Source organism: Neofelis nebulosa, chromosome 1, assembly GCF_028018385.1.
Source record: "Neofelis nebulosa isolate mNeoNeb1 chromosome 1, mNeoNeb1.pri, whole genome shotgun sequence".
NCBI lineage: Eukaryota > Metazoa > Chordata > Mammalia > Carnivora > Felidae > Neofelis > Neofelis nebulosa.
In genome coordinates, this window is record NC_080782.1 from 216,792,931 (window position 1) to 216,815,998 (window position 23,068).

At 37.9% G+C, this 23,068-nt stretch overlaps 1 protein-coding gene across 7 annotated transcripts in view; it reads right to left on the bottom strand.

Moving 5' to 3' along the window:
• Positions 1-23,068, bottom strand: part of ENOX1 (ecto-NOX disulfide-thiol exchanger 1) — a 579,844-nt gene that overhangs the window by 282,013 nt on the left and 274,763 nt on the right. For all 7 annotated transcript variants that reach the window (XM_058684407.1, XM_058684417.1, XM_058684361.1 and 4 more), the window contains exon 5: positions 13,923-14,066. The gene's annotated coding sequence lies outside the window, so the exon portion shown is untranslated. The remainder of the gene's footprint in view (positions 1-13,922; positions 14,067-23,068) is intronic.

Consider the following 23,068-nt stretch of genomic DNA (forward strand, 5'->3'; position numbering starts at 1 on the left):
TTTCCTTTTGTTGTTCATGCTTCTGATGTTGTATCTAAGAAACCACTGCCTAATCCAATGTCATGAAGATTTATAGTTACGTTTCCTTATAAATGTTTTATAGTTTCGGCTTTTACATTTAAGTCTTTGATTGATTTTGAGTTAATTTTTATGTATGCGGTGAGGAATGGTCCAAGTTCATTGTTTTGAATGTGAACATCTAGTTGTCCCAGGACTGTTTGCTGAAAAGACTATTATCCCCCGATTGAGTTGTCTTGGCACCATTTCTGTAAATCAATTGACCATAGATGTATGGGTTTATTTCTGAACTCTCAATCTATTCCATCGATCCATCTGTCTATCCATCTGCCAGTACCACACAGTCTTCATTACTGTAGTTTTGTAGTAAGCTTTTAAATCTGGAGTGAGTCCTCCAACACTACTCTTTGGCAAGGTTCTTTTGGCTATTCTGCGTCTCTGGTATTTCATAGAAAGTTTGGAATCATCTTATACGTTTCTTTTAAAAAGCCAGCTGAGATTTTTATGGGGATTGCTTTGAATCTGTAGATACAGTTGGGGAGTTCTGCCATCTTAACAACGTTAAGTCTTCGATGATCATGTTGCGTCTCTCTAATTATTTAGGTCATCTTTGATTTCTTTTGACCACCTTTTTCAGTGTTCACTGTCCACATCTTATGCTTCTTTTGTTATATTTATGTCAAAGCATTTTGGGTTTTTTTAAATGCTATTTTAAATGGAACTGTTTTATTTTTTCGATGGCTCATTGCTGGCGTAGAGAAATATAACTGATCTATCCTGCAGCCTTTCTGAACTCATTTATTAGCCCCAATAGTTTTGTGTATGTGTGAATTCCTTAGGATTTTCTCCATATAAGACTGTGCCATTTGTATACAGAGCTTATTTTATTCGTCCCTCCCTAATCCAGACATCCTTTATTTCTTTTCTTCTTGTCTAACTGCCTTGGCTAAAACCTCCAGAATATTATTGAATAGAAGTATCAAGAGCAGGTATCTTTGTCTTGTTCCTCATCTTAGGTGGGAAACTTTTTCAGTCGTTCACCGGTAAGTATGATGTTAGCTGTGGGTTTTCATAGCTATCCTTTATCAGGCTGAGAAAGTTTCTTTATATTTCTAGTTTGTTGAATGTTTTTATCACGAAAGGTAGTTTGTTAAATGTTCTATGTCCATTGAAATTATCATATCGTTTTTGCCCTTTTCTTCTATTAAAATGGTGTCCCACATTGGCTAACTTTTGAATGTTGTACTAACCTTGCATTCCCGGGATAAATCCCACTTGGCCATGGTGCGTAATCCTCTGTATGTGGTTTTTAATTTTATGTGCTAGTATTATGTTGAAGATTTTCATGTTTATATTCATAAAGCATATTGGTCTGTAGTTTTCTTATATTTTTCTGATTTTGGTATCAGGACAATACTATAATTATAGTTTTATGTATTCAAAGTAAGCAATTAGGAGATAAAAAATTAAATTTCACCTAAACTATTAAAAATACATAAAATTCTGAGGAATATGAAATAAGAGGCTAGAAGGATTTTACATTGAAAACTACGAAATATTGTTGAGAAATGTTAAAGCAGACCTATATAAGTGGGGAAAGAATGTCTGTATGCTTATGGATTGGGAGGCTAGTGGTGATATTCAATTCTTCCCGAGTTGAGGCTTGGATTCAACATATTCCCAATGACAACGCCACTAAGCTGATCATTTTTAGAAACTGGCAAGCCAATTCTAAAATGCATGTAAAATTTCAGAAGAACTAGGAGATCGAAACCAATATTATGAAAGAAGAACAAAGATGGAAAGCATATACCATCTGCCTTGAAGACTTACTATAAAGCTACCATAATCAGTATAGTGTGGTACTAGCATAGAGAGCAACAAAATAAATGGAAGAGAATAGAAAGGTCAGAAATAGAGGCACACTTATATGGTCACTTGATTTCTGAGAATAGCATGAAGGCAGTCGTTCCATTAGGGAAAGGAGTCTTTTCAACAAACAAGACTAGAAGAATTTAATGTCGTATACAGGAAATAATAAGCCCAACCCTGACCTCACATAATACACAAAAGTTCATTCAATACAGATCATAAATCTAAATATAAAACTAGAAAACTATTTAAAGAAGCCATAGATTTTTTTTTTTTTTTTTTGCTTTGGGGATAAAGTTATTTTAGGATACAAGGAACAGTGTTCATAAAAGGAAAACAGTAATATTACAACCCCCCCCCAATTAAAACTTCTGCTCATCAAAAGACATCATTAAGAGAATGAATAGGCAAGGTATAGAGTGGCACTGTTAAGAAATAGTTACAAAGCGCATATTTAAAAGATACCAACAACCCAATATTGAGATGGGAAAATAATTTAAAAAACGCTTTAATGTTTATTCATTTTGAGAGAGGGAGACAGAGCATGAGCAGGGATAGGGGCAGAGAGAAGGGGAGACCCAGAATCCAAAGCAGGCTCCAGGCTCCGAGCTGTCAGCACAGAGCCCAACATGGGGCTCGAACTTACAAACTGCGAGATCATGACCTGAGCCAAAGTCGGACGCTTAACTGACTGAGCCACTCAGACGCCCCTTTAATAAACATTTTATAAAGAAGATCTATGAATGGCCACTAAGCACATAAAGAAGGTTTCCACATGAGTCATCAAGTAAAACATGTATTAGATAACAAGGAAATACCACTAAAAACCCACCAGAGTGGCTAAAATTCAAAAGACTGACAATACCAAATGTTGTTGAGGATGTGGAACAACTAAACCTATCATTTGTTATTGGTGGGGATGTAAAACGGTGCCACTACTTTGGACAAAGACCTGGTAATTTCTTATAAAACTGAATATGCACTTAATGACTTAAAATTCCACTCTTAGATGTGGAACTAGTAGAAATGAAAGCCTATGTTGACAAAAAGCCTCACTCAAGATTGTTCATAATAACTTCATCTATAATAGTCAAACCTGGAACGAGCACAGGTGTCCATCCAAGGAAGAATGGATAAACTGTGGTATATTCATATAACACGGTATCACTAAGCAGGAAATAGAAATGCACTACTGATAAACTCAGGGACAGAGTAATCTCAAAAACATCATACTGTGTGAAGGAAACCCGGCACAAAAGAGTACGTAGTGTATGATTCCGTTTCTATGAAGTTCTAGAACTAGAAGTAATTGACTCTGGGTGGTCGAAGAGGGCTGGGGATTTGTGGGGAAGGGTAGGAGGGAATTTTCTGAGGTGATGTCGGTTTGAGTAGCACAAGGATAGGCATTGTCAGAACTCATGAAAATGTAAACTTAGGACCTATGCATTTTATATAAACACATATTGTACCAAAAAAAAAAAGAATTATAAAAAAATCATAAACTTTGAATTCTGGTAATGATATATAAGCCAAAGGACTGTGTGTGTGGGGAATGGTGCTGATGTCTACAACTTACTTGGAAATGTGTCCCAAAAGAAGATGGATTCGTGGATGGACAGAGGGATGGGATGACAGTGGTGGATGTATGAGTGTTCGCTGTAAATTTCTTTCAACTTTTCTGTACGGGTAAACGTAGTCATAGTAAAATGCTGCAAAAAATATCTTTAAAAACGGAGTCCTTCATAATAAATCATAAATGAATTTAAAAAAGCAAAAGAAGAAAGCCCCACCAAGCTTGTAAGATACCAGTCATGTGAATCTGGCAAGGTACTTAAATAGTCTACATCTGAATGTCCTTATTTATAAAATGTGAGTGATAAATAATATAAATAATACCTTCTATACAGGATTGTTAAAGGACTGTACTTGATATATGTGAAAAAACAGTTCCTGGCACAAAGAAGCACTGAGTAAATGGTTTAGGGCCTATTTTCAGTGAGCATGGAGTGCCTGTGGCCATAAACCCACAAAAATAAAACGTCTCAGAAACAGAAGAGGAGGACAACGTTTGCACATTTTGTGAAAGCAATTGTTATATTTGCTGTGTAGATAAAATCAGATTCACTGTGATTTTTTTTCTATGCATAAATGTCATTTATTAGGACCTCAAAGTGAATGAGCTAGTAGAAAGGAAATACTATATTTTTGAAAACCCATAAAGCATATTTTTAGACATGGTATTTCCTTGACTTTCATTCCAGGGAAACACTAACACACGGCATGGAGCATGCTGGGCCCAGAAAAGAAAGCCTGCCAGATGCCACGGCAATAAATAGAGTGAGTCCTTGGAGAGGAAGCATAAAATGAGAACATGTAGCATTATGTCTCCCAAACCCTTCCCATCTGGTATTTAGCCCACTGAAGTCGTGGGGTTTTTGGAAATTCACCCTGGTAGGCCACCTTTAATTAATTTTCTTATTTATTTGCTCAGTAAACATTTCAATCACAGCCCACTCTGGGCAAAGTTCTCAGCATCGCCCTCCAGGACTTAATGAAAATGAAGCTGGGTTAGGTCATCTTAGAAAAAAAAATTCTAAATGCAGTAAAATTAAGAGGATAGTACTGTCTATACCGGCCACGTCCTTTTTCAATATTCACTTTAAAAATGCAATTTTAGCATTTTTAATCAACAGATTAAGCTACTGCATATTTTCATAAATGACAGAAATCCTCAGGAAGGAAGGTAGCAGAATTTATGGGGTTATATCTTTGCAGAGAATTGTGTAAGTAAAATTACATTTTTATAAATTGCATTTTCTATAGTGTTTATAATATTTTTATAAATGGGTATTATAAATGCAAGTGGAATTTCTTAATATGATATCTTTTACTAAACTGCAATTTAGTGATGTCTCTAATAAGAAAAATGACCTCTAGAATACTGAAAGTTGTTTCATTTTATGACTGCTGTTTCTTGGGTTGTCAAATATACATACTTACGATAATTCCAAGAAAGTGTGATTAATCGATTTTTACCCAGGATTTTAAAACAACAAAGGAAATCCTTTTAAATGAAAGGAAAAGTACATTCCATTCCCTTAACTCATCTTTATTTTGGGATTACACTTTCTCTGCTAAAATTTAGGATGGAATTTCTAACAGGGATGGCATTGTTCAGTAAATAGCATTCCTTTGTGTGCGTGAAACATTTCAACTGAATAAAAATGGTCTCAGACTTTTTAATCTGGAAAACTTTTGCCTATAGTATTTATTCAAATGTTGTCCATATTTTCAGGAAAGAATTTAGAAAAATGGCTTTCTCATAAAAATATGTCGTTCGCTTGTGTCTGTTTAAAAAGGAACTCCCTCTCCTACCTCCAGTGCTCCCACGCGCGCACACACACACAAATCCTGTGCTATCAATAGAAGCTAAAGATAAAATTAAAGAAACACTGGCTGCATGCCAAATTCTGGGATAATAGGGAAGAGAAAGCTGGTAGGCAATCACCTCTCCCAGCCCTTATCTTTTTCTCCCACTTATCAGTCTGGGCTGGGGGCTGCAATGTCCATTCTCTGTGACCTCTTTCTTGACTGGAGACACAAGCTGTGAGTCAGGTGCCCTGTACTTTAATGTCTTATTATTCTTTCCCTTGAGTGAAACCTTACTGTGGAGGGGAAATAAAATGTTAACACGTAAATGAAAAGACTCAGTCACTTGTAAATCACCTTCCTGGGTCTCACCACCAATACACCTGCAATTTTAAAACACCGTTTCAATTTAAATAGTAATAAATTTGTCAAAGAAGTATATTGAGACCTATATTCAAATAAAGTTTACCACTGACTTTAGGTTAATATACTGTTTTCTAAAATAATACAAATGGCGTAGAATGGTCAAGGGCCAAACTTCTGTTAATTCCTCCCAGTGTGGATCATCTTAGAATAAAATTATTAGGGGGAAGTTAGGGATTCATGAAGCAGGACGGAGAGGGTTTTGTTGTTAACAGTTGTTGAGGCTTTCACTAGCCAACAGCTTATACTACTGTATTTATATAACTGTCCTTGAGATTAAACATCATGTGATTCCAACAAGTGTGTTCTTTCTGGTTCACCCAGATTAGGGAGCTTTCCTCATGTTAATTTTGTCTCTTTCAAAAGCATCCTTGAAGTTCTTTGTCCTTAATTATTTATGTCTATATCTCAGGTGGTAAGAGCACACTTGACATTTACAATTTTTCTGGGTTCCTAACACTTACCAGTTTTGTTTTCTGCCTAGACTTGTTAGCCTAATTTTGTCCTCAACACTTTTAGGAATAATGCATTATTTCCCCTTGCATTTTGCACAGTTGCTTATTGAGGAATCCAAATTTAGGTTTCAATTTACTCAAAATGAACTTGATGATCCTCTCATCTGAACCGAACTCCTGATAGTTTTTTACTGTTTTCCATTCCATTTCAAATTTTGACAGATACTTTCTCAAATTATATTTGAAAAACTTGCAATCCAACATCATGACCAGCTGTCTTTCTGCCAAGCCACTGATGGCCTTGCTATTTTTCTTTCTTTCCTTTTTTTTTTTTTTTTTTTAATTCTACAGACTCTAATATAAAAGTAAAGGAAAATAAATATAAAGGGATGACAGTAGGCCCATTACTACTGGGCACATTTCCTCATTTTCTTCTGCAACTCCATCTTTGTGGTTGGGATCAGAGCAGAGCTGCCCCACTCCTGAGAGAATGAGCCTGCAGAGGAAGGCGAGGAAGGCTACAGATTTGGTGATAATTTCAGTCGAGTCCCAGTACAACAACTTGGAGGCACACAGATGGATAGAGCAGACATTTTACTTTCTAAAGTAAAATCTGCCGAAATAAAGGATGTACGATTTATTGGAAATTCCACCACACTTATTAACAAACATGCCAAATGAGAACCTGAGGCCATCTGCAGATCTATCATTACAATGGATACTGATAAAAATCATAATTTAATGTTAGAAAATAGCACCAATGAGCTCATATTGGGAATATCTGGACTACTAGAACAAGCCCTACTTAAAAACATATGTGGGTTAAGATCGAAAGCATTTCCCTGCTGATTCTAGACATACAGGAAAGTCCAAGTGTTATGGTGATGCCCAGCACAGTAGCTATAAGTAATGCGAGCAAGAATTTCTGACAGAAACTCTATTTTCTGAAGACTTATACTCAGTTACAAAAGTCTGCTGAAAGCTAAACTTGGCCCAAATCTCAGCTTAGCAGAACTCCATCAAATACTACAAAAAATAAAGACCAAGGGGGAAAAAACCCTACAGACTTGACTTTCAGAAAAGACCAGGACATTGCTTGCAAGGGAGACCAAAGAAAATTCTCAATACTTATTAATCTTTTCATATAGAAAATTTCATTTGGCAAGTGGTAAGATAATTTACAGTATAATAATTCCCGGCATCTTGAAGGGAATAAATAATTAAAAAGAGTGAGAATTGAACCCAGGAAAGGCTCTGTCAATTCTAGAAATAATTGCTTTTACTCTTGAATTTTTCAAAGTTGCATTTTTTTTTTAGTGGTGTCAGTTGGGGCAGCCCACAGTCATATACAAAAATATGATTGACCCCCCCACCCCAAAAAAAAGCTTTAATCTCTTAGAATAACAAAACAGAACAGAATATGAGAAGGGTGTAAACTCTTATATACACAGCTTTTAAATTTTTAAGGGAGTAGACACTTGTTTTATAGCCCTAAACAATCTGGGAACCCGAAACAGAGACTTTAATTCTAATAACTCTCGAAAATTGATGCTCTCCGTTAACTCTGATCTTCCATTTGTTTTTAGACTTCAGTTTTCAATCATAGGAGGTCGAAATATGCTGAAGTTAAGTGTTCTAGTAAATGAAGGATGATTACTAGGAAGGCTAAAATACCTCCAAGTCAAATGACCACACAACCTCTACAAATATTTATTACTGTAACCTCTACAAATATTTATTACCTTGTTTATTCATTCAACCATTCAAAAAGATTTATTTAGTCTGCACTAGGTAAAACACTCACAAAACAACCCTAAAATCTGCTAAAAACAAGTACAAATATATGTTCCTTTGAGGATTTTTGATAGTGCCCCTGTTTTGAAGACACCAGGCACCAAACAAATATTTAACTTTACATCTTGAAACTGTTAACATCATATCTAACTTTTTAAAATATCTAACACACATTTTTCCAATGTTGTTATGAAACCAAGAGACAAAAGGAAACGTTTGGTTGGTCGAATGGAAAAGGAAAGTCCTCCCAAAACTAGCTGACCTCCAAGATGTTGATGTGCAAATACACTTTAAAATCTATCTCTCATGGGGCGCCTGGGTGGCGCAGTCGGTTAAGCGTCCGACTTCAGCCAGGTCACGATCTCGCGGTCCGTGAGTTCGAGCCCCGCGTCAGGCTCTGGGCCGATGGCTCGGAGCCTGGAGCCTGTTTCCGATTCTGTGTCTCCCTCTCTCTCTGCCCCTCCCCCGTTCATGCTCTGTCTCTCTCTGTCCCAAAAATAAATAAAAAACGTTGAAAAAAAAAATTAAAAAAAAAAAAATAAAATCTATCTCTCATGGACACCAACTGCACCTCAGCGTCTAAGGGTTGGAAGTAATCCCTTCTTCCTTCTTGCATTCTCTCTTTGTCTTTGCTCTATTTCTTTTGTCTTTTCTCACTGTTTGGACACATTTGACACTTGTGTGAGATGGAAGCCACATTGGAAACTGCCCATCGGAAAAATCAGGAGGGAGGGATGAAGGCACATCTAACAGTAACAACAAAACAAAATAGAAAAGCTTGCTGACAAGAAGGAAGAAAAGGTTTTGTAGTATATTTTAAAGAGCAAATACTTCCCGGTACCTCTTCTGTGGAAGGCAGGAAACAGCAGCACCACGTGGTAAACCTGTGTGTCTACCGTGAATGATAAAATGGGTGCAGGAAGATGGCTGTCCAGAAAAAAAGAAGGCTGGTAAATGTCCTTTTATGAGAAGGTAGATGTACTTTATTTGGGAGACTACATGATAATTAACTACTAAGAATGAGCCAGATGTCCCTATATTAACAGATAATTAAAAAAAAATAACAATGTTGAAGGGTGCTTGGGTGACTCAGCCCGATGGGTCAAGTATCCCGCTCTTGGTTTTGGCTCAGGTCATGATCTCACGGTTTGTGAGTTCAAGCCCCAAGTCCAGCTCTGCACTGATAGCACAGAGCCTGATTGGGATTCTCTCTCTCCCTCTCTCTATGCCTCTCCCCCACTCATGTGCACCTTCCCCCAAAATAAATATTTAAAAAATAAAAAAAATCATGTTGAAGAAGAACAAGTTGCAAAGGTATACATTCAGTATGATCTCACCTAGGTAAACTTAAAAATAATATTCCATATAGATACATATACAGAATTATAATAGTTATGGATATATACCTATATATTTTTATTTCCATAAACAGTATATATAATAAATATAATATGATATAATATAATATAATATAATATAATATAATATAATATAATATATAAATGGAATAATATACAGCAATATTATTATAGTTAATATTACTTCTGGGGATGGATGAATAGGAAGGATGTTGATTTTTTTTTTTTTTTTTTGCTTTAAAAAAAAGAGATCCAAAGCAAATATAATAGTATCAACATATTAAAATATAGGGGTGGATACATAGGCCTTTTTACTTTCTATAGGTTTAAACTACTTCATAATAAAAATATAGTTTAAAAATCATGGTGTTTAAAAGAAAGATATTGTAGAAACTTAGGCTATTGGAATGAACTATTCCAAAAAAGAAAAAAAAAAAAAAAGAATGAACTATTCCAGTAAGTCCAATTTTCTTACTTTTGAGCCTAGAATATACAAGGCTGATTATTTTCCATCTTTAGCAAGAGGAACAATGGAGAGCTAATGTAGAAGAAAAGACTGTCCTTGATATGATAAGTCAGTGGCACTTTTGGCAAATGGATGATAATTTCCAGATGGAAGTGAATTATCTGAACATAATTATATTGAATCCTCTGGCTTTAAAAGAGTGTTTCAATCATACAGTATCCATGTAAGTCACTCTTTTCTTCCTTATGGGGTGTAAATGTGAGGTTTAAGGGATGGTTAATGGATGCTACATTTTCACTGCTGCTAAAAATGTATAATTAGAGACTGGATTTTGGAATAACAATTTGGACATTTAAAGTATTGATTAGCTGTTCAAGACCACAGTTGACTTTTTTTTTTTTTTTTACCTCTCACAAAGACAGACAGACTTTCTTTCTTTCTTTCTTTCTTTCTTTCTTTCTTTCTTTCTTTCTTTCTTTTTTTTCCTAAACTGCCATTAAGCATTTTCTAACGTAATTCCAAGGAGCTCACGGGTACTGAAGTACTGGAGCGGGACGGAAACTTACAAACATTTTATTAACTTTGGATCATTTGCAATTATTAGAATTAACAGCAAAGAGCCAGAGAGGTTTTTGTTTTTGTTTTTTTTTAAATCACAGTGGTAAATAAGCCTGAAATGTTTCACTCGTGAGGCAACAGTCATGAGATATATCGTTAAATACGAGGGGTGAAAATATATCACAGACACGAGTGGTGTTACACGGTACACATTTTTCTGAAAAAAGTAGCCTCCACGCAGGAGGATTAGATATATACCCACAATAAGAGGGCATATTGACCTATAATTTTCAATATTACATCCTTGTATTTTTTATTATATGCTATTTTTCAGCTACTAGAGGAACACGGTCTCATAAAGCTAATATTTATTCTTCCATGTTTATAGAGCTAGTAGTGCATTTCAGGAAATGAGAAACTGAGAAGTCAAATATAACTTGGTGTCTTGAGCACAAAAGAAGACAGAACAGGAAAATCACCACGCTTAAAAAAACCTGGCTGAGTCATAAAGTGTTAAATAATTAAATAACACAAGATAAGGGAAGCCTCAGATGTTATTTCTCTCTTCATGCATGTAAGCCTTTTTATAAACGATACATTTTATCATGTAGGATTCCTCATTTTACTAGAAAGCGGAGTTCTCTAGTCCAGGCCCTATTTTCATCTCTGTACTTATCGCGTGTTATTTTGTAGACATTAAGGCAGGTATTAAGTATAATCTATTATAACAATCCAGATATTCCTACTTGGCTGGCATTGTGTCTTTAAGTCATGAATTCTTCTTATTTTGTTAATAAGTAACCTCTGTAAATTCAATTACTTCTTAACATTAAATCAAAAAAGAAAAAATAGGAGGGAGTGAGAATTTTTCGTTGGAAAAGTACCTGTATTTTGGTAAATGTCTCAAAAAATCAGAGCCTTAGCAACGTTCTGTGGGAGAAATGTCCCAAAGCTCCATTGTTTTTACATTCTTTCAGTTTACAACTTTCCTTGGGACCTTGGAAGGATCCAGAAAGATAAACGTCATCAAGTCATTTCCCCAGTCTCTGCTTGAAGAATGAAGTAGGGGCCACCAATAAGCAAGTGAGGGAGGAGAGAGAAATGCTGGTGGAGGGTAGGTGAGGCAAGGGATACGGGATTGAAGGGAGAGAGAGGTTCCGCTGCAGTCAAGGGCCCTTTAAGCTCCCCCAAAACGGATCCTCGAATTTCTGAGGAAGCCCGTGACATAGAGTAGGGAGTTGAAACTAGGGCACATGGTGAAAAGGCAGTGAAGAAATATTCCTTTGTTATTTACCTGTTTTCAGTCTTCCCTCCTTTTACTCCTTTCTCAGTGACTGAGCTAATAATACCTTTGTAACATCAACCCTGCTAATACTCTGGGGTCCAGGTTCTGTCTTTTCCCTAAATCCTCAGAACTGTCCTCTCTTTGCTATTTTCCTGCACTGAGTTCCGATATTACCTTTCCCATATCCACGTTCCTGTATCAAATACCAGTGATTTCCTTTAAAACACCAAGCCAGAAATTCTGGTCTTCCGAAAGAGAATTCATAACTGCCTGTTACTGTCTTTCTGGACTGCTGAGAAATAAATGTAAGCCCAGAAGAGAAGCATGATGGCGAGGGAAGAGAGTGCTCCCAGTGCTAAAAGTTGGGTTCCTAGGTGCAGCCCCACCCTTTATTCAACTCTGCGAGTTTCAGCATCCTCAATTCCAGGTGAGGAGCTTGGAGTCTGGGCAGTCCCGGTCCTCTCTGCAGGCACATGTGAAGGAGGGCTGAATCTGGTTGTCACAGTGACTGGGTGCTAAGGGAGCTACTGGTCGTTGGCCCCAGGAAACCAGGGCTGTTTAGCCATTCTAGAACGCATGGGATAATCTGGCATCATCAAGAACTGCCCCCACCTCGAAATGTCAATAATGGCCCCACTGACAAACACTGATAGATGATTTTTAATGCTCCTTCAATCAGTCTGGACTCTGAAACTTAAGCAGAGTGTAGAGATCTTTAGACATTCAGAAAAGAACTGTAAGGCTACGCAAATTTCCGGATTATACAATTTCATGGAAGAAGTTCAACAAAGTGGGTTCATTTCTCCTGAAGAGAAAAAGGATCACTTGGCAACCGAATCTGTGATGATACAGGGGGCTCTGACCAGTAAGTTCTCTCCCTCCAGGGAAGAAGGAATGCACCATCATGCTAGAACATCCGGAATTACCTTGGCTTTCGCGACAACAAGGTTTCTAAGGAAGGAAAATCTATATTAGGTTTAAAAAGGAGAGTGGATTCCTAGGTTTGAAGGCAAATAGATTCTCATTAGTTTCAGACAGCTCAAGCGGGGTCTTGCTTACAGATGAGGGGAGAACGTTTAGGTAACTTCTGAAGTCCTTTCTAGCACTTCCGTTTCTATGGATACACTTATTAGGTTTCTACACACTATGATTTGCTACCAAATTGACAGACTGGAAAGTTGAAGGTGGGGGCACAACTTCCCATCCCTCTCCCCCAGTACGTCCTGCGTGCCTCACACTTCAAAGTGCGTCAGTCATGAGGCCCAACAAAGAAGGGTGCAGAGGGAAAACGGGAGTGTACCAGCACCGCAGTGAAATCTACTTTGGTTTCTCAGTAGAAATAAAAGAAATAAAAAGAAAACCCACAGAAAAGGGCCATTAGGGGAGATAACATTTGTCACCTTGGACAGAATAAAAGTCCAACCAAATGAAATAAATGCCTGTGGAAAAAGACGTGTCGTTCTAGGCAAAGTACTCTGTTCCTTCTCCCTTGCTCTTCATTGAGTTTTTGTCCACTCAATGTACCAAGCTTTACCCTCTCCCCTGTTTATCTTTCCACCTATGAAAGATGCATGGATTGAATTCAGCCTTCGGGTAGGTCTTTGTGGGAAAGTACTTTCAAAGTAAAAGTGTTTTGCTTGGCACTGTCTCAACAGCAAAACATGTACTTCCAAAATAAAACGCTTGCTTTGCAGGCAAGCTTTTTTTTTATTGAGTAAACAACAATATTGTTCGCAATTTTTCAAGCTGTTAATATACACGTACTAAAAGACAACAACAACCCTGTTCTATCATTGTAAATCAGAGGGTGAATACCCCTTGGCAGAGCTACATGAAAACACTCTGGTCACTGAGCCTTTATAATTTAAAAGCTGTCATAATGATCACACTAGTTGATATTGACAGATGAGGTTTTGATTTTTAGTGTTTCAAAATAGAATTTATCCACAAGGCCTCTAACTAATTGGTAGCACTTAACAAAATCTGATATATATAGACATCCACTATAAATTTATTAAATCTATTCCGTTAGAATTTATAGAACCCAAAAATAAAATTTGTTTCAAGCCCAAGTGGGGGATATTTTATTTCTAATATCCTTGTAACATTCTACAGAGTATACAATAATAAGTATGAGAAGTAGCATGTCAAATTTCTTTTCATTTCTTTTATCTGTCTCCCAGTGAAATCAAGGGATTACAGTCTGTGCATATTCTACTTCCAGAGTTCTTATTACAATGGGGTAGGACTATTATCCACTTTAAAAATATCCCTCAAAATTAATATCTTCACTAAGAGAAATTAGAAAAAAAATTAACACAAACCTTAAGACCTCCGGAGGATCAGAAGACAAATAGGTTCTCTGAGGACTTGGTTGAAATAATGCATTCACAAAAGTCTTTTAAATGGAAGCTGTTCACAAAGGGAGTCCCATGGAAGACAGTGTGGCTTTGACATGCCAGGTGCTTCTGGAAGGAAAGAAAAAAGCGCGCTATTAGGAAGTATCCAAGTGCTATTACTGCCAGTCCCAGCCATCATTGTATTAGCATCAATTGCTATTATTAATATAATGGTAGGAATTTCTGTAATCTTGTGTCCCCCAATTCTTATTTGTAAATGGCAGGGTAGGAAAGTAAGCTCTCAGCTCTGTATCTGAAAACTTTTAAAAGCCAGGAGTATTTTACTAACTCTTATTTTTCTCATTATCTAAGCAGGCTAGGATTGAAGAACTGTACATGGGGTATGAGGACAGAGGCAGCAACACTGGTATTTAAGGGATTCCGACCAGCACAGCAAGGGCCTGCATACATATGGGCTCTTTAATTTGAACCACAGGCCTGCAACTGAGAGAGAACTGGCTCCATTTTACGGATGAGAAAACTAAAGCACAGACTCCTGATGCCGGGCTTAGAACCCAGGTCTGTAAAAGTCCAAAGGCTTCGTGGCTCGCTCTTTTCCTCATTTGACTCTGTGGCCTATGGGATTTGGAAAATTTATTTTAAAAAATTTTTATAATGTTTATTTATTTTTGAGAGAGAGAGAGAGAGAGAGAGCATGAGCAGGGGAGGGGCAGAAAGGGGGAGACACAGAATCCAAAGCAGGCTCCGGGCTCTGAGCTGTCAGCACAGAGTCCAACCCGGGGCTTGAACTCGTGAACCACGAGTTCATGACCTGAGCGGAAGTTGGATGCCGAACAACCGACTGAACCACCCAGCTGCCCCTAGAAAAATATTTCACAAACAGAATTGACAAGAGAACAGACAATGCAGCAATTTATTAAATTAATCCAAATATCATTACATTTAGGACATTTTCTTTCCTAATTTGCTTTAGTTTTATGTATGGTACCGTCATAATGGAGTCACAGGAAATACAGACTCCCAGTTGTAAGCAGGGCAGCCTTTCTCCCATCTTTGAAAAGATCTTGGGTTTTCTTGCTACGGATGGGAATGGAAGCCACACCTTCTGTGGTATCTCTGAGTGATATTCCTGTGTCTCCTCATGGCTATATCCATCTTAATGGTTGAAGGTGACTGGGAGGGCTGGGCAGGACACCATCTAGATTTCCATTCTCAATTTTAGTCAAATGTCTACATGTTTCCAGTCTCTCTAGTGCCAACACAGCCCCTCAGCCTACCTCCCCCCCCAAACTGGCTGGCCCAGCACCCCCTCTTACACGGTGTTTCGGGGTCACTGCCCACCAATAACAACTTCAAAATCCCCCTCGAAGTTCCAGCTTTTTATGCCACTGACTTCCGAGTATTGGGACTTTTAGCTCATGTGCACACCGCGTTTGGGGAGCTCCTCAGAAAAGCTTTGAGAATGACGGAGCGAGAAGGTCACACATAACTTTAACAAGTTTTTGTTTTATTTTTATTTTTGGCAACAAAAGCTTAAGTCATGGATAAAGAAATAGGGAAAAGACGATTGATAGCATTTTCAGAGTTCTGTAGGACTGGAGCCTGGGATTGTTACATCGGGGGGGGGGGGGGTGGAAAGAGCAGAGCCAAACAGAGCCAGTTTATCTTTGCATAAAAGAAGGAAGAAGGGCTTGACAAAGAGCAGGGGGGGAGAGTATTTGGACCACGGGATCTAACCTAAATGACAGGAATGAAAATAAATAGAAACTCTTCTTAAGACCTCATATACTAGCGTTCTGTTTTCTTCACATCGCTCAGAAGCAAAGTTTCAGGTTCTCTGCCTAAAGCTGCAGAACCTGTTTCCCATAAAATCCCAGGGGCAATTTTCAAGTATTCACTCAGCCACTATTGATTGTTCCATTTATTTATGAGGTGATCAATAAGTCAGAAAACTCCAAGAATATGGAAATGAGCAAGACAGTCTTCTTCTCAAGCCTGTTAACTTTCCTGGAAGGGGATACAAGTAGGATGTCAGAAATTATAAGAAGGGCATACGAATAAGTGTTTGAAAGAACGGGGTCTGGACCAGACTACCTAAGGTTGTTCCTGTTTCATTACTTACTAGCTGCTCCACCTGGGGCGAGGTATTTAACCCTTTACCCTCAGCTTTCTCATCTGCAAAATGCAGAAATGATGCACTTCCCGCGCAGGCTGTTGTGAGCATGAACACAGGTTATACGATAACCTATATAAAGCGTTAGGCAAAATGACCGGCACAGAGTTAAGAACCCATCGAATGTTAGGGAGAAGTAATACGACTGTACTGCCAGATAACAGACCGGAATGGTGTCAGTGAGGCAAAAAGTGCTCCAGAGCTTTAGAAGTTGGGGATCCTCTCTGTAGGGGATGAAGGGAATCAGCAAGGCTGCAGTGGGAAAGGTAGCATTCAAGATCGACCGTAACTAAACACGCACGAATGATTAGGCTTTTATAGAAATCCTCTGAAGATAATTGAAAAGCTAGAAAATGAGCTACTTTAGGGAAAAAAATAGGCCCATGAAATTAGACATTATTTCCCAGGACTTGGTGTGAAAGTAGATATCTACCATAACAACACAGCCAGGGAATGATACAAAGAAGAAAATATATGTATCGCTACGAACAAAGATATAATATCTCACTGAACCCTGTTTTGTTCAACTGTAATCCAAAATGACACTATGGCTTTTAATGGAACTTGGCAAGCTCTAGACATACCATTTTTAAACTTAGCTTCAAATTTAAATCATAGGGCTTGTGACTCAAATCTCCAATGTGACCTTTACAGGGCATTGTTCAGGAAAACATGCCTGTCGCTGTGCAGAGGAACTACACACCCTTTTATTCTGGAAAGTATAATGAAAAGATGGACTGTATTGTTACAAGCACAGAGCCACAGAAGGATCGTGACTTTTGATTTTCTAGAAGCAGTGAAAACAAAGACTCTATTTGATTTTGCATCATTCATTTCGAGATGTTGTCTTATCCTGTTAATGAACAGTCCCATTTCCTTCATATTCCGGACTTTATTCAATTCAAAAGAAGCTTAGCAAGAATCGCATCATTTATGGATTTAAAATGCAGTCCCTCTGAAGTCCCTTTTTAGGGGACTTACTGAGCCATGCTACTTTGTCCTTGCCGGACCCATATGATATCGTACTAAACAGAAGAACTGAAAGCACATAAGGCTTGAATTCTTCCCCATCCTCCCTGCTTCCTGGCCCTGGAAGGTCTGCGTGAGGAGAGTGAATCTGCAAAACACCTGATAGCATCCTTCCCTTTTCACCCTCCTTTATCCCTTCCACTGAATTAGGAAATCCCACCAACTTATCTTCCCATTCATCCAACTCGCGATGTTATACTTCACGCACTACCATAAGCTTCTAGCTGGTTTTCCTTCTTGTAGCTCATCCTGAAAATAGTCAAAAGAGGAGTCATCCTCTCTGACTGGTCTATGGTGGTGATAGACAAATATCTGGAGAAAAAAACCAAATGAATGACTACATAAGTGAAATAAAACCCAATTCTAATTATGTATATCCACTGCTGAGGAACCTACAATGGTTTCCTATTTTCTCAAGCATCGGATCTAAGCTCCTCGTTAAGAAGAGATGTTCCCACCATCCTCTCTAACTTTAAAACAGGCTGTTTCTGACCTAAACCCTGGGGTCAAATAGAAATGGTTTGTTTATTATATTACAGTGAATCTCACCTAGGGGTACGTCCCAATCATCCAAGTGTACTGAACTGGAATCAGCACATGAATGGTATCACCATAGGCATTTTAAAAAAATGCTCCCCAGGTGATTCAGATCAGATGTACATCACTTGTTAAGAACCATACTTATTCGTATGCCCTTCTTATAATTTCTGACATCCTCCTTATATCCCCTTCCAAGAGAGTTAACAGGCAGATTACCCTCCTCTGCCGTCTCCTCTTCTGCGTACGAACCCATCTCTCACAGCACACTAGAGGCCTCCCCTTCAGTGACTCTTCCGAGGCCACAACAACATTTTATCCCTCTCCTGGCTTCTCATTATAGACTTAAAATATTTTAAACTAGAAAGATCTCCCATTGATTCTCTGGCTTGACTCTCTACTAGTATCACACCCTTGTGTAACCTCCTTGTCTTCCCCACCTTGAGTGTGGGCTGGATTTAGTGACTTTTAGTGAACAGCATATGTTCAGTAAAACATATTCTTTAGTCATCTCTCTCGTGCTCTGACTCTGATGACAGCAGCTGCTTCGTTGTGAACTTCCCAGTGGAGTGACCCATTTGGTAAGGAACCGAGGGAAGTTTCCAGCTGATGACGAGCAAAGAACTACTGAGGCCCTCAGTCCAACATGGGAGGAACTGAAACCTGCCAGCCACTGAGTGAGCTTGGAAATGGATCCTCCCCCAGTTGAGGAGGGTGTCCGTAGATCCTGCCCCAGGTGGGATGACTGTTGGGTGGCCCAACACCTTGACTGAAGATTGTGAGAAACTGTGAGCTGGAAGATTCCCCTAAGCCATGCCCCGATTCCTAATTGAGATGGTTAACATTATGTGTCAACTTGGGCAGGCCGCGGTATTCAGATGTTCGGTCCAAACATCAATCTGGATGTTGCTGCGAAGGTATTTTTTATTTTTTTTATTTAAAAAAAAAACCTTTTTTTTTTAACATTTATTTATTTTTGAGACAGAGAGAGAGACAGAGCATGAACGGGGGAGGGGCAGAGAGAGAGGGAGACACAGAATCAGAAGCAGGCTCCAGGCTCCGAGCCATCAGCCCAGAGCCCGACGCGGGGCTCGAACTCACGGACCGCGAGATCGTGACCTGAGCTGAAGTCGGACGCTCAACCGACTGAGCCACCCAGGCGCCCCGCAAAGGTATTTTTTAGATAAAATTAACATTTAAATCAGTGGACATTGACTAAAGCAGATTACCCTCCATAATATGAAGGTTACTCTCCAACCAGCTGAAGACCTTAAAAGAAAACAGACTGAAGTATTCCAATGAAGAGGGAGTTCCGCTTGCGGACTGCCTTTGGACTTGAGCTGAAACATAACTCTTCTCTGGATCTCCAGCCTGCTGGCATGCTCTGAAGATTTTGGACCTGCCAGCCTCCATAATAGCATGAGCTAACTCCTTATAATACATCTCTCTCTCTCTCGATAAATAGACCCATAGATGTATATGTGCATAGGTATGTGTATATACGTATACAAGCATGCATCTACATGATATATACACTCTTGATTCTGCTCTTCTGGGGAACCTGCTGAATTCCAGGATAATCTGTCAAACAATGATACATAACTAATATGAGATGCCTCCCCACTCTAGTACTTATCAGACTGAGTTATAATTACTTTTTAAATTCCCCTATAATCAGAGCCTTATAGCTCCCAGTACTAAGCCTGGTATGTGGCAGGTATTCAATACGTATTTGTTAAATAAACTAATGAGTAAAGTGATAAAGCTTCAGCAGCAGTGTCTTCATGTAACCACCCACTGCCAAAACAAAAACAAAAACAAAACGAAGGCAGCAATTCCCTAATTTATTGTCTGTAGTCACAGACGCCTTCAAAAAAGGTACAAATAAATATAAGAATTGTAAGATGACATGTATATCCCTTCAAAGGTGAGCAAAGAAGTAGACATGAAAACTGTGACATGTTTGGAGACTGGAGTGGAGGCTTTCTGGAGTTGGAGAAGACCAGGGTGTGACCTCCAGAGGCGCAAATGTGAAATTTTGTAGCGTGGCTTAGAGCTAATGGCAGGGTTTTGTATCAGATGGATTTTGTCTCGGAGTGTGTGTTTCTGAAGATGAATGCGACATCGGTGTTCAGAATAAAAGGAAAAAGGGGCAAGGCTACTGCTAAGAGAGTGAATTAGAGCTAACAGTGAAAATACTGAGGAAGGGCTAGACAGAAGAAAAAGGCAGGAAATGGAATTCCATCTAATTGATGGAATTTCTTCTATTCATACTAAGATAAAAGAAGTAGTGAATATAAGAATATATTCTTATAAGACTATTATATGAATTATAAGAATATTTTGAGCCAGGGCCTGGGGACAAGTGTAAGAACACTGACAAAATGTAGTGTTTTTCCAGAGGGGAACAGGCAAGTGTCTGCCTGCCTAGGGAGTGGAAAGCAATAATGAACTCGGCTTTGAGGTGTGCTGAGTTTGAGAAGTGTCACATTCCCTCCTATGTTTATGCATACTGAAAACCCAAGGTTTGATAAATCTTTCCCCAAAGATTAGTTCGGAATTTCAAAGACTAGGTCTTTATTTTTTTCCAGCTGGGATATAATTTACATATAGTAAAATGCACAGATCTTCAGTGTATATACTTCAATGAGCTGTGTCAAAGATATACTCCCAGGGAACCTGCATACCAGTTAAGATAAAGAGCATTTCCTTCACCCTTGGAAATTCTTCTCCAGTTAAGTCCTCCCAGAAGGGGAGTTCTGATTTGTGTCACTATAGATAGTTCTGCCTATATGCGAAGTATATATACACAGAATCATAGAGCATATACTCTTTTTTGTCTGGTTTCTTTTGCTCAACATAATGATTATTGTTTATTCTTGTTGTGAAATTTATTGGTTAATTCATAAGAATTACTCCACTGTATAAATGTGTAGTATTCCCTTGTATAAAAACACCGTAATTTGTTATCCATTCTCCTGTTGATGGACATTGAGGTTAATCCAGCGTTGGCCATCATACACAAAGCTATTATGAACAGTCCTTTTTTTTTTTTTTTTAAGTTTATTCATTTCTTTCAAGAGAGAGAGAAAGCTGGGGAGGGGAAGAGAGAGAGGGAGAGAGAATCCCAAGAAGGCTCCGAGCTGTCAGCGCAGAGCCTGACGTGGGACTCGATCGGAGGAACCGTGAGATCATGACCTGAGCTGGAATGAAGAGTCTGATGCTTAACCAACTGAGCCACCCAGGCGCTCCTATTATGAACATTCTTATATAAGACTTTTTGTGGATATATCCTCTGTTTTTATTATGTAAATAGGCATGAGTTCTGGGGCAGAGAGCAGGTACATGTTTCAGTTTGAAAGGAACCACCAGTTTTCCAAAAATAGCTGTTCCTATTTTACCCTTCACCAGCACTGTATGAGAGTCTCTACATTCCCACGCCCTCACTGGCATCTGGTCACAAGTGCTTTTATTTTTATCTATTCTAGTGGGCAAGAACTGGTACTTGAGTTTCCATTTCCCTTAGGGCTAATAATGTCATTATTACATCTTCAAATGTTTTTTGTCCATTGTAATAACTTTTGTGAAGGTTTTGTTCAAGTAATTTGTCCTTTAGGGGAAGGGTGTTCTTTGTCTTTTTAAATTAACTTGTAAAGTTTCTTCATATATTCTGGACTCAATTCCTGTGTCATACGTATGTATTACAAATTGTTTTTCCAGTCTGTGGCTATGAACAATGTCTGTTCATAAGAAGGAGTTTTTTGTTTTGGTGAGGTCCACTTTGTCATTTATTTTTTCTATGGTGTTAGTGCTTTTGGTACCCTAAGATAGAGTTGCCATATTTCTAAAGCACAGTTCTACATTTTTTTTTCTAGAAGCTTTACAGTTTTTGCTTGTGTGTAAAAGCCTATGATATACCCTGAATTAATTTTTGTGTGAGGTAGGCATTAAGTTTCATTTTGTTTCAATACAGTTAATAAACTGCTCCAACATCATTTGTTGATAAGCCTTTCCTTTATCCTGCTAAATTGCTTTGGTGCCTTTGTTGAAAATCAATTAACTATATAATTGCTTATTTCCTGACAGTTGATTCTGTTCCATTGATCACTTGTCTATCCTTATCTAATACCATATTTTCTTAATTAAGAAGTCTTTTATAGAAGTCTTGAAATCAGGGAGTGCGGGTCCCCCAACACTGCCATTCTATCTTTCAAAAATGTTTGACTCAGTAAAAAAAAAAAAAAAGAAAGGAAAAATGTTTTCATACTTTTAAGTCCCTGTATTTCCATATAAATTTTAGAAATTGTCAATTTATACCAAAAAAAAAAGCAACAATAAAATCTTTTGGGACTATGTTCTATCTGTACATAATTTTAGGAAAACCCAACATTTTAACAATTCTGAGTCTTCCATTCTGAAACATGATATATCTCTCCACTTATTTAAATCTTCTTGAATTTTTTATCAGAAATGTTTTATAATTTTTAGCGTACAGGTCTTATACTAGTTATTTAAATATATTACTACTTCACGGTTCGATACTATTATAATCAGTATTGTTTTAAACTCCATTTTCCAATTGTTTCTTGGTGTATAGAAATAGAATTGGTATTTTATATTGAACTTGTATTCTGAGACCTTACTAAATTAAATCAATTTTTGCTAAGTTCAAACAGTCTTTTTAGGTTCCTTAGGATTTTACAGATACACAATCATGCCATTTGTAAATAGAGACAGTTTAATTACTTCTTCCTTTCAATCTGTAAGCTTTAAAAATGTCTTTTACTGGTTAACCCTATTGCATTGGGTAGGATCTCCAGGACAATATTAAAATGAATTAGTGAGAGCAGACACCCATGCCTTCTTCCTGATTTAGGAGGAAAGCATTAATTGTTTCAACATTGTTGGTTGTAGATGTTTCATAGATGTCCTTTATCAGATTAAGGAAGATCCCTGTATTCATAGTTTTGCTGACACTTTTTATCATGATTAGGTGCTGAATTTTGTCAAATACTATTTCTGGGTCGATCGATATAATCATATGATTTTTAAACTGTATGTATTTTTTTTTAATACTGATTTAAAAAAAATTTTTTTTAAGTTTACTTATTTATTTTGAGAAAGAGAATGAGAGAGACAGAGAATCCCAAGCATGGCTCATGCACGGCTCGATCCCAAGAACCGTGAGATCATGACCTGAGCTAAATTGAGAGTTGGCTGCTTAACTTATTGAGCCACCCAGGTGCCCCAGTGGACTGATTTTTTAATGTTAAACGCATACTTGCATACTTGGAATAAATTCAATTTGGTCATGATATATCATTTTTAAATATATCACTGCATTCTATTTCTAATCGTGAATTAAATATTT